The sequence below is a fragment of the Pelodiscus sinensis genome, chromosome 5 (genome assembly GCF_049634645.1).
Source record: "Pelodiscus sinensis isolate JC-2024 chromosome 5, ASM4963464v1, whole genome shotgun sequence".
Taxonomy (NCBI): Eukaryota; Metazoa; Chordata; order Testudines; family Trionychidae; genus Pelodiscus; species Pelodiscus sinensis.
In genome coordinates, this window is record NC_134715.1 from 112,105,706 (window position 1) to 112,116,872 (window position 11,167).

Sequence of the window (11,167 nt, forward strand, 5' to 3'; positions counted from 1 at the left end):
AAAACTCCCATTGCTTCAGTAAGTACAGACTCTCCCCAAAACTTCCCTTGGCCAGTATTGAGAAAGGAACCTCTGTCCCTTTCACAAGCCATCAGTCCCACAAACTGAAGGCAGTTCTAACTGGGACCTTGACATCAAAGCTTGGTACTACTTCTGCCATCTGAAGACTGCAGAAATGAGCGCCACAGCAAAGGTGATTCACGGCAGCTGTCATTTTCCCCAGAGCAGAAGAAACTTAATAAGAGGAAAAAAGATGAATGGGCCATTTGACTCTTCTAAATCTCTGGAAAAGGTCTGATCAGGCTAGGCTGACAGGTCTTTTGATTCCTCCAGCACACCTGCAGCCAAGTCAATCCCTGTACCAAAGCCCAGCACTAGCAAGGAAGGGCCTTTGTGCCTTAAAATCAGGAATAAGGGATCTTCTGGAAAAGGCTTTATTTTCCAAAAGATCCCTGTCTAGACTGGCGCTTTTTTCCGGCAAAGCCCCGAGCCGGAAAAAAGCGGCAGCCATGTTCATGCAAATGCCACGGGGAAAATTTAAATCCCCGCGGCATTTGCAATTCCGACTTGTCTCATTAGCATCTCTTTTCCAGAAAAGGGTGCCAATGTAGACACACCCCCAGGGTGCATCTAGACTGGCATGATTTTGCGCAAAAGCACCCGCTTTTGTGCATAATCTTGCCTCCTGACTACACTGGCCGCGAGTATTTGAGCAAGAACACTGACTTTGTAACGTACAGAATCAGTGGTTCTTGCGCAAATACTCCGACGCTCCCGCTCAGGGAGCAAGTATTCTTGCGCAAGAGGGCCAGTGTAGAAAGCCACGTTCATTTCTTGCGCAAGAAAGCCCGATGGCTAAAATGGCCATCAGAGCTTTCTTGCGCAAGAGAGCGTGTACACTGGCACAGATCTTTTGCGCAAAGGCACATACCAGTATAGATGCTCTCTTGCGCAAATACTTTTAACGGAAAAACTTTTCCATTAAAAGTATTTGCACAAAATCATGCCAGTCTAGATGCAGCCCCAATGACTTCAACAACATCATGATCAGACTCTATGTAGTGCAAGTATCAGAGGGGTAGCCGTGTTAGTCTGAATCTCTGGTATCCTGAAAACCCTCCGCAGTCTAGATGTACCCTTATTTAGGTACAGTAACAAATCTGAACTAAGACCCAGAATGGATTTTTCATTCATTTCATAGTTGGCGACATTGATTTGATGTGGTCCAAACATTTGCTAATGAGATTTGTTTTATGTCTAAGCTTCTATCAACTTTAATCAGTAAAATAAAAGTTTATATTGGCCCTTCCTTACACAATTCCTCAAAAGCCAGGACAAACCAAGGCAAACTCTGCCTTTACCATATGCAATCTATGGTTATTCTTTGTATTGTGTTAACACCTGGGAGGCCTAATCATACACCAAGACCCCATTGTCCTAGCATTATACAAACAGAACAAAAAGTCAGTACCTGTCCCTCCCCAAAGTGCTCACAAATCCCTCTTTGTAATGTAGCTGAATCGATGTTTGTAATATGAGGGTTTGGAGAATCTGATTTTTCTTATTATTTTATCTTTTCTATAAAGACCATCAATTTTCCCCATGAGTGTCACTTGACAAATATGCTTTCACCTTAACAGAGAAGAATGAGGAGTTCAGGCGCCATCTGGTGGAAAGTGTATGAATGTCAGTCAGATAATCAGGATCTTGAAGCCATTTCCTTTTAGGGCATAAAAAGGTTTTGTCCCATGTTTCAGATGATAGTGATAATACATTTGATCTCAAACAATTGAAGTTAGAAGATATATACTCTGCACTAATTTTGCAGCCATTTGCAGATATAGAACTCTAATTCCTGAAATGTATAATCAAAATCTGCATGGGAATAGGTGTCACATACTGCAGCTAAATTATAATTTTTTTATCTGGGAGGTAAGGGATTGAGTGGGCAGAGAGGGCATTTCAACTTACCTGATCCCTACTGCAGTATGATTTCGTGTAACTAAAATATAGGGAACTTTTAAAATGTGTTACGGCTCATGAACTTTTTGATTATATAAATATATAATAATTATTTACCACTCTTCCTTTCCTTCCACATCTCTGCTTATTCATTTCTGTTCAAAGATCATTTAGAAATAAGAGTGGCCAGCTCTTTGGGCAGGAAGCAGTAAAGGTCTGAAGGTAGCTAACTCAGTTTCAGTTTGAATGTTTCACTGCTAATGTTATAATTTTAAAGTTTTAAATAATGGGCCAAATTCTGTTCTCCACTCTGCTAGCAAAACCTCATTCAAGTTAAAGGAATTGTGCTGTGATAAAATAAGTGAGAGTAGACTGTGACCTAATATATTTTTTGTTGTATGGTTTATAGTCAGGTCAGAAGATTATTTTAGTATGGCAATTTTACATTGTTAAAAAATCTTAACTGTATCCTAAGAATATCTCTTAAAATATCCTTTATAGTAAAAGTATTCAAAATCAAGACACGCTGATTAAGCTACCGATACAGGGATCACATACAACCTTACAGAGAGAGAGAAAAAAATAATGGGATAAGTTTGCTGAAGTATACCAAGTGTGCGTTTGAAATCACCTTATGTTCTTAAACAAAGAGGGTAGTTAGCATGTGCCTATGTCATGCAATTTAGGAGAGCACAGATGGGAGCCATAGCAGAAAAGTTTCTTATTCTGAAGCTAGACAGTAATGTTTTAATCAGGTCTACATGGGCAGAAAGTGAGCAACAGAACAAATGGTACTTATCTAAAGTTCTATTCTGTTGCAGTTAGTCATTTTAAAATGTATTGATTTATCTGATGAGTCTGTGCATTTTAGAGCACTCTTTGTAGAAGACTATTTTGTGAGAATTACAACCAATATTCCCTCTGATTTTTTTCCATCTGTATGTGGAATAAATTTTGTTGTGTGCACAAATGCATGCTCAGCTGTGCACCACCAATAAAAACACATGCTGCTGTCTGTGGGTTCTGGCACACTCTGCTAATCAGCTGGGCAGCATTTGAATCTCTTCTGAGTAGCCACTCAAGCACACAGCTTGAAGGGAACACTGGACAATTATAGCTCAGAAGTCAAGAAGTCAGAAACAGAGCTACACCTGTTCACATTATAAACATTTTACATTCTGGGGGTTCTCGAAGGTTGTTGGAAATTTCCATAGTCACCAATATACCTAACAGGCACATGGAGGGAAAGCTAAAGCAAATTCCTCAGAAATCACAGCAGATTTGTGAGCTCTGTTTTCCTCTTATTGGTTACAGTTTTTTCCCTTTTTTAAGAAGGGGAGGAGTTAGTAATCCAGAAAAGACTCAGGCATATATTAAAACATAGAGCAAATGTGTCATCTTCAGCTGGCAGCCATACCCATGGATAGACAGCGGGGCCAATACACACAGGCAAGACAGAGGGCAGGGGCAGCTCTGCATTCCTGGAAGGGGCAGGGCTGAAGGTGGAAGAGGCCAAGGGCAGTAAGCCCATAGCACTACCCAGACCGCACTGTGCCCCTTCAGAGCCACACAGACCAGCACTCCTCAGGCAATTCTCCAGCTGCTCCACTGCTGCGATAGCCCCTTTGAAACTCTATGTCCCAGGGTAACTTTCCCATGTGAGGGGGGGGGAGGGAGGAGGGAAGAGAGAGGAGAGGAGGGAGCTCTCTGGATAGAACATTCTAAGTTTTCATGAATCATTTGCTGATGCCTATGGCATTCATTTCCACTAGAGGTCACTGCATGCAAATGATTATGTATCTTCATTTTAATATCAATTACTTTTATTGATGTACATGAGAGCATTTGTACCCCATTTTGCAATTCAAGAGGTTAATAGGGCCCAGTAGTGATGTTAAACATTTACCGTTATGCATACCAGTAAGCATGACGCTTACTGCTATGTTTACTGGTTAACTGGCTATTGCTGGTGAACTCCAGCAGCAGCCAGTTATGCTGGCAGCCATCCATGCTGAACTGGAGCAGTCCCAGCTGAGGAGGGGCTGGCGGGCCAGGCGGTAGGACCCCTTGGCTACAGCAGGACCTCATGTCTAGGGCAAGACCAATGGTGGGACCCTATGGCAGATACCACGGTGGGCCATGCAGCAGCCCCTAATTTAAAATGGTTAACCAGGTAAAACTTCCACATCCTATGACTTAACCTACCAACCAAACAATGGAGGTGCTAATTGTTCTTATCAGCCTGTTGTAACTATTTGAACCATCTATTCACCGTTTCTCTCTATTTTTTTCTCCTTTCCCCTTCGTTCCTTCCTTCCACCCTCCCTTCCCTTATTTATTTTTGGATCTGGCCTTCTAATACTCCTGCCATCTGAAGAAGTGGGTTGCGCCCACAAAAGCTAATGATAACATCTACGTGTTTTGTTAGTCTTTAAGGTGCTACTAGTCTATTTGTTGTTTTTTAAGTTTTTTCTGTTACAGACTAACTCGGCTACCCCTCTGAAACCGTTTAGCCAGTTAACCATTTTAACACGTGCAGGACCCAGGTGCATGAAATGTACCACTTGACCAGGGACATGACGTTTTTAATGTTTCCCAATTAAGCCACAAATTATTTCATTCTAAAATAAGGGAAGTTGGCTCAGTTGTGTACATCTTATATTGAAGGGTGTCAGATTAATTTCAGACAGAACCAAACTCCTACCAGCATTGCCTAACTTCAGGAAATTTCAGATCCAAATCCAAACGGCACTGATGGCCTCTTTTTTTATAATGATCTGAGTCATTGTTTCTGATCCAAGTGTCCATATATTATGGGAAAGACTGGATATATGGGCTCATCACTGCAGCATGTGGAATGAAAGCTATTTTGATGCAGAGATCACTGTAGTTCTCAGAGGACCAAATGTAAATGCCAGTGAGGTTAGCAATATCAGTAGGAACAATAGTTGGCTCATAGTGATGTTATGGGGGAAAAAACTCCTTCACCTTTATAAAATTCCTGTGTGTACCTACAGTTAGATGGAACCAGAATTCTGGGCAGAGGAGCAAATGCAGTAGTTCTCCATCTTATTCATCAGAACAAAAAGTTCATATATAATATTGTCGAAGCAAAAACACGCTCCTCTCTGTTTAGGCGGCTAACAACTGATTGCTTTATTGATCAGTAAAGCAAAGTGAGCCAAACGTGGTCCCAGCAAAGTCGGGCCCAGTAAAGCTGCTTAATACAATCAATCCTAGTACCTTTATACCCTTAACCAAACAGTCTGACGTCAGGGCATCCAATTACAGAAATAATCAATTAAACTAGGAAAAACAAAGCCTTATCAACAAGATGGCGGACAGGTACGAGGGAGTACCTCTCCTCTCTGAACCAGCCCAATTAACACATTCCAATAGCACATCTGTCTTGGCCTGGTGCATGGGGTGATAGAAAGTTCACTCTGGCCTACGTGCAAAGACAAAAAGCTGAAATGGTTTCTGTTATACAAGATGGCTTCTAGCTAAACATAAAATAGCTTCTACAGCTTCTACAATATCATTACTTAGAGATGTGACAAAGGCTATATACTTATCCAAATTAAATGAGACTCCTTCTATATTCAGTATAAAAGCTTATGCATTGTTCATCATTGTAGTATTGGTGTTCCTCTTGATGAAATAAATAGGACATTAACATGTTGTAGGATGCATTAAAGCCCTTTGGGGGGGCACCGTAGAAAGATATTTGAATACGGATTTGACACATCATTTTTATAGCATTTACTAGATATAAAACATGATCCTTCACTGGTGAAGAGGGAGATGAAGGGATGAAGGAGAGTCCTACCTCTGAGGAGAAACTGATTGGAAGGAAAAAAGAGACCGAAAAATGTGAATGAAAATTGGGAGTTCATTTAGAAGACTTTATCGAATGGCCAAAAAGCCATGAATCCACAATCAAGAAAGAGAACAACTATGGACATCCCGGTTCAGTGGTAAAGTGAAAGCAGCAATTAGAAATTTAAAAAAGCAATATATAATAAATAGGTGGGGAAAGAGAAATAGATAGCAATCAATATAAATTAGATGGTATGAAGTGTAGAAAAGTTATAAGGGAAGCTAAAGATATCAGGGAAATATCTATGGGTGGCAGAACTAAGGACAATGAGTTATTTAAGTATATTAGGAATAAAAGAAATCTTATCAGTAATATAGACCAGTTGGTAGGTAGAGGTGATAAATTGTTAATAAGGATGCAGGAACGGCATAAAGGATCGATAAATATTTCTGTTCTGTATTTGAAAAGCAGATGGAAAATGAAATTCTCTTACATGAAGTACTTAACAGTCCATTAGTAACTAAGGAGAATGTTCAATATTATCTAGGGATAAATATTTTTAAATCAGCAGGCTCAGGTATCTTGCATCAAAGAGTCTTAAAAGAGTTGACTAAGATCTCTGGGTCACTGCTGTTACCTTTAATAACTCTTGGTGTGAAGGGACCCAGGCTACGTCTACACTACAGAGTTTTTCCGGGATACCAGAGGTAGCCCGGAAAAACTCCACCATGTCCAGGGAATGTGTCTACTCTTCCGAAACTTTTTTCAGAAGAGCAGATGTGCTCCTTTAGAAGTCCTGTAAATCTTGTTTCATGAGAAAGGAGGGCTCTTCCAAAAGAGGAAGTTTTTCTGAAATTTGGCCCAGTGTAGATGGGCCAAATTTCAGAAAAACCTCTTCTGAATAAAAATCAGAAAATGGTATGCAAATTTCCAAAAAAGAATTGTAGTGTAGACATATCCACACTCTCAACCTAGTGAAAAGGAAACTAATATGCACCCCTGGGCCTGTTCAGCACTAAAGAGGCTTGGCTTAGCTCTGCCTGGAGGCAGGGGGCTTAAACAGGGAAAACCTGACACAGGAAGGGGTAGTGAAGAGACGGACTGCTCCACCTCAGAAATTCAGTTGCAGGCCTTACCACTTCTGAAGCGCCATGCACCAGCTACAAAGCAATACACCCCAGTAAAAGGGGTGGAAGATAGACCCCGCTAAGGGACAATAGAGCTTGATTGATACACTAAGCTCAAAGAACTGGATCCTAAAGGACTGCTTGAGAGTCAGACCACATTTATTTTTCTTTATTTTCACTCAGATTCCCCTCTCTCATAAGAGAAAGAGAGGATCTTTCTTTTGTCTTTTTTACACTCAGAACTCCTGATGTGCTACAAAAGGCAGGGAAAGACAGTATAAATGACTGGCAGCAGGATCTGGAGGGGGATTGATTATGGAACCACTATCTCCCACACTTAGAATACCAGAACAATGTCATAAAACAGAGAGAGTGCTAACTTTATCTTGATATTTAAAATCTGCAACAGGACTATCTAGGAAACTATAGGACAGTTAATCCCTCATCAATCCTGTGCAAAATAATGGAAAGGCTTAATCAGGACTCAACTGATAAAGGATTCAAGGACTGAAATATAAGTAATGTCAGTCAATGTAGTTTTATGGGAAATAGGTTTGATCAAACAACCTTAATTTCATTCTTTGATGAGATTACAAGTTTGATAAAGGTCATTGTGTAGATGTAATATATTTAGACTTTTGTAAAGTATTTTACTTAGTACTGCACAACTTTTTAATTAAAAAATAGCAGCACAGAAGATCAGTAAAGCACACATCAATAAAGCACAACTTGTAACTGACAGAAAAGTCAAAAAGTAGTTTTTAGTGAGGCATCATCATCAAATAGGAGTGTGGAGTCCCACTGGGGTCAGTAGTAAGTCTGACACTAGTCAACATTTTGATCTAGAAGTAAATATAAAAACTGCTGGTAAAATTTGCTGATGAAACAAAATTTTGTGGTGCGGTAAATAAAGATGAGCACAGAGTATTCATACAGGACAACGTGGACCACTTGTGCCCATTAAACAAAATGCATTTTAATACAGATAAATTTAAACGGATACATCTAGAAACAAGTAATAATAGACCAGACCCTTGCATAATGGGAAACTATATCCTGAAAACCATAATATGACTGAAAATAATATAGCGATCATAGTGGACAAATAACAGGAACTCCCAGTACAAAGTTGTAGAAAAGGGGATACTGTGATCTTTGATTGTATAAACTGGCATGTTATGAGTAGGAATAGGGAGGTTGTTTTACTGCTGTATTTATGGTATTGATAAAACAGATACTGGAATACAGTGTATAGTTCTGATATTCCTATTTTTAAAAAGATGTTGAAAAATTGACTAGTGCAGAAGAGAGCCACAAAAATTATTTGAATGCTGGACAAAATGCCTTACACTGAAAGACTGAATGAATCCAGTCTGTTTAGTATATCAGAAAGAAGTATGAGAGGTAACTTGATCACAGTATATAAGTACATTTATGATGGGAAAATATCAGGTGCTAATGGAGTCTTGAATATACTGGAAAAAAGCATAACAGGAACTAGTGGCTAGAAACTGAAACATTCAAATTAGAAATAAGGCACAAAATCTTAACAGTGAGGGTGACTAGCTACTGGAACAAATTACCAAGATATTGGTGGCTTCTCCATCTCTTGATGCTTTCAGGTCAGGAATTAATGCTTTTCTGGAATATACACATCAGCCAAACACAATTAGGCTTCAGTCAGACACAAGATATTGGGCTCAGTACAGGAGTACTTGGGTGACATGTAATGGCCTGTGAGATATAGGTCAGACTAGATAATCTAATGGCCCCTTCTGGTCTTAAATTCTATGAGTCTATGAGCAGGAGGGTGTAGGGAACAGAAAGTGTATGGGGGGGAAGAAATGTAATAAGAAAGTCTGATAGATGGGAGGAGTGCAGGAATGAAGCTGGGCCCTTTGGAAGAAGCAGGATCTCTGGCACCAGAGAAAGGAGGCAGGAAGTGCTGTGTTATTGAAAGGTTAGTCTCTAGTACTGGGCCTATCTGATAGATACCAAAAAGGTGTTATGGAAGGGAGTTTTCTCCCTATGGGTGTGTCTAGACTACATGCCTCCGTCGACGGAGGCATGTAGATTAGCCAGATCGGAAGAGGGAAATGAAGCCGCGATTAAAATAATCGCGGCTTCATTTAAATTTAAATGGCTGCCCCGATCTGCTGATCAGCTGTTTGTCGGCAGATCGGGGCAGTCTGGACGCGATGCGCCGACAAAGAAGCCTTTCTTGATCGACACAGGTAAACCTGGTTTCACGAGGCATGTAGTCTAGACACACCCTATGCAACTTAGCCACGGGAGTACCTACAATCCCAATTTATGACAGAGACAGCAGGTACCTTCCTGCAGCTCAGGTTTGGATGACAAATTCCAAGAGAGAAGCTTAGTACAAAACCTTTTGAGTAGTATCTTTCTTTGGTTACCTAAGGCAGCTCCCAGTCTAGCATGCTGGCTTTCTGAATCTCATTCTAAGGAGCCTCACTATCCCCATTTTTGGCTAGGTAATCTGCTTTGATCTATTTGCTATCACATATTCAGAATGATCTTTCTGTAGTTAATAAACTTTTTACCCTTACCCTTGTGTTTTGAATGACATGTCTGAAAAAAATCTCAACTCAGTAAACAAGGGTTGGTGTACATATTCCTCTACATGTTGAAGGAGGGTGAACTGGGTAATAAATTCATACTGGTTGGGTTTCTGACCAGGGAAGGTTGGTATGGTTCTAGGGAGCTGAGGGTGTTTTGGCTGTTGTTTCTCTGTTGGTTCATACAGTGACTAGCTAGAGCCTGCATGTACCTGCAGCTGGGTGTGTCACTACCTGGATTTATGTTGGTGGGAGTGTAGGACCAGGAGCAATCAGCGGCTTGTCACAGCAACACAGTGTGAGAGGGAACCCAGACTCATGAGTCAGAGGGCTCAGTGATATTCCAGTTCCAGGCTGTATCCTGGGAAATGGGAGGTTATGATGGATTCCCCCATTAGCAACTGGGAGGAAGTGGCCTAGGCCAGGGGTTGGCAACATATGGCACACATACGATAAGTGGCACATAAGATGATTTTCAGTGACAAGCACAATGAACCCCCTGTGACGTAGTGGGGGGTACCTTGCTGGTTGCTATGCTGGGCAGTGGGTTGTGAGTGACCTCCACTGGCTGCTGGCTGTAGCACGGCCCAGCAGGGCAGAGGATGAGTCATTAGGCAAGGGTCTCTCAACCTGTCTGACCAGCTACCCCCCAGGGAGAGAAACAAAGGAAGGTGGAATGCCGCCCCTGGCGGGGGACAGGACTGGAAGGGATTTAGTTTCCATCTGGGAAGCAGGGGAGAAGGAGCTAGGGAGGGGGCTGGGATTGTAGGGCCCAGCCACCCCCCATCTCAAGGGGGGGCACTGAGGCCTCTTAGCCCCAGTTCCTGTAACCAGATGACATCTGTGCTGTGCTGTATCCTGGAGAAACAATAAACTCCCTCTATTCTACTGGCTGGTGGAGTCTGTCCGTGCCATTACGGGGGTGCAGGAGACGGGAAAACCCCAAAGTGCCGTCACACCCCCTCGCTCCCCTCTCTCCCCAGCCGCAACATGGAGCCTATGCTGGCGATCCGGCATCACACACCCCCTCCCCAAGATTGGAGCTGGCACTGGCTTCCTGCAGTGGGGGAAGCCCTGAGGCTCCATGCCAAAGCCGGCTTGCGGGGAGGCACTTCACACATTTTAAAGACTGAAATGCAGTGGGAGGGGAACCCAGCACAAGCTGGGAATCAGCTGTCCTGGCTTGCACAGGGTCCCCCCTGCAGTGCATCAGCATTTTAAATGTATTAAGAGCCAATGCATTTAAAAGACAGAGCTGCAGCGGGGCTAACTAACCCCGCTGTGGCTCCTCTGCTTATTGACTAGTCCATGAAAAACCCACTGACTACTCGATTAGTTGAAATTTAACATCCCTAAAATAGACCAGAGTAAAAAGTGTCCTCTTGATTAATCTGTTGAAATTATCACTAACAATTTCTTGCTCATAGGAACTGTACGCTTTTTTGGGGGGAGGGGCAGTTGTTACTTTCTTCTCTGCACTGGGATGACATGACCCCAGAAGTGGCTGCATTTCAACAGCAGTGGAGTTAGATAACTGTGAAGTGATATCGTATTATTTTTAATCAGTAAATACTTATATAAATTAGGGATGTTAAATATCAGTTAATTGAATGGTCAAGTAACCTCAAGTATTCTTATTGATTAGTCGATTATTCTATAGTCCCTGGGGGTGGGGCCAG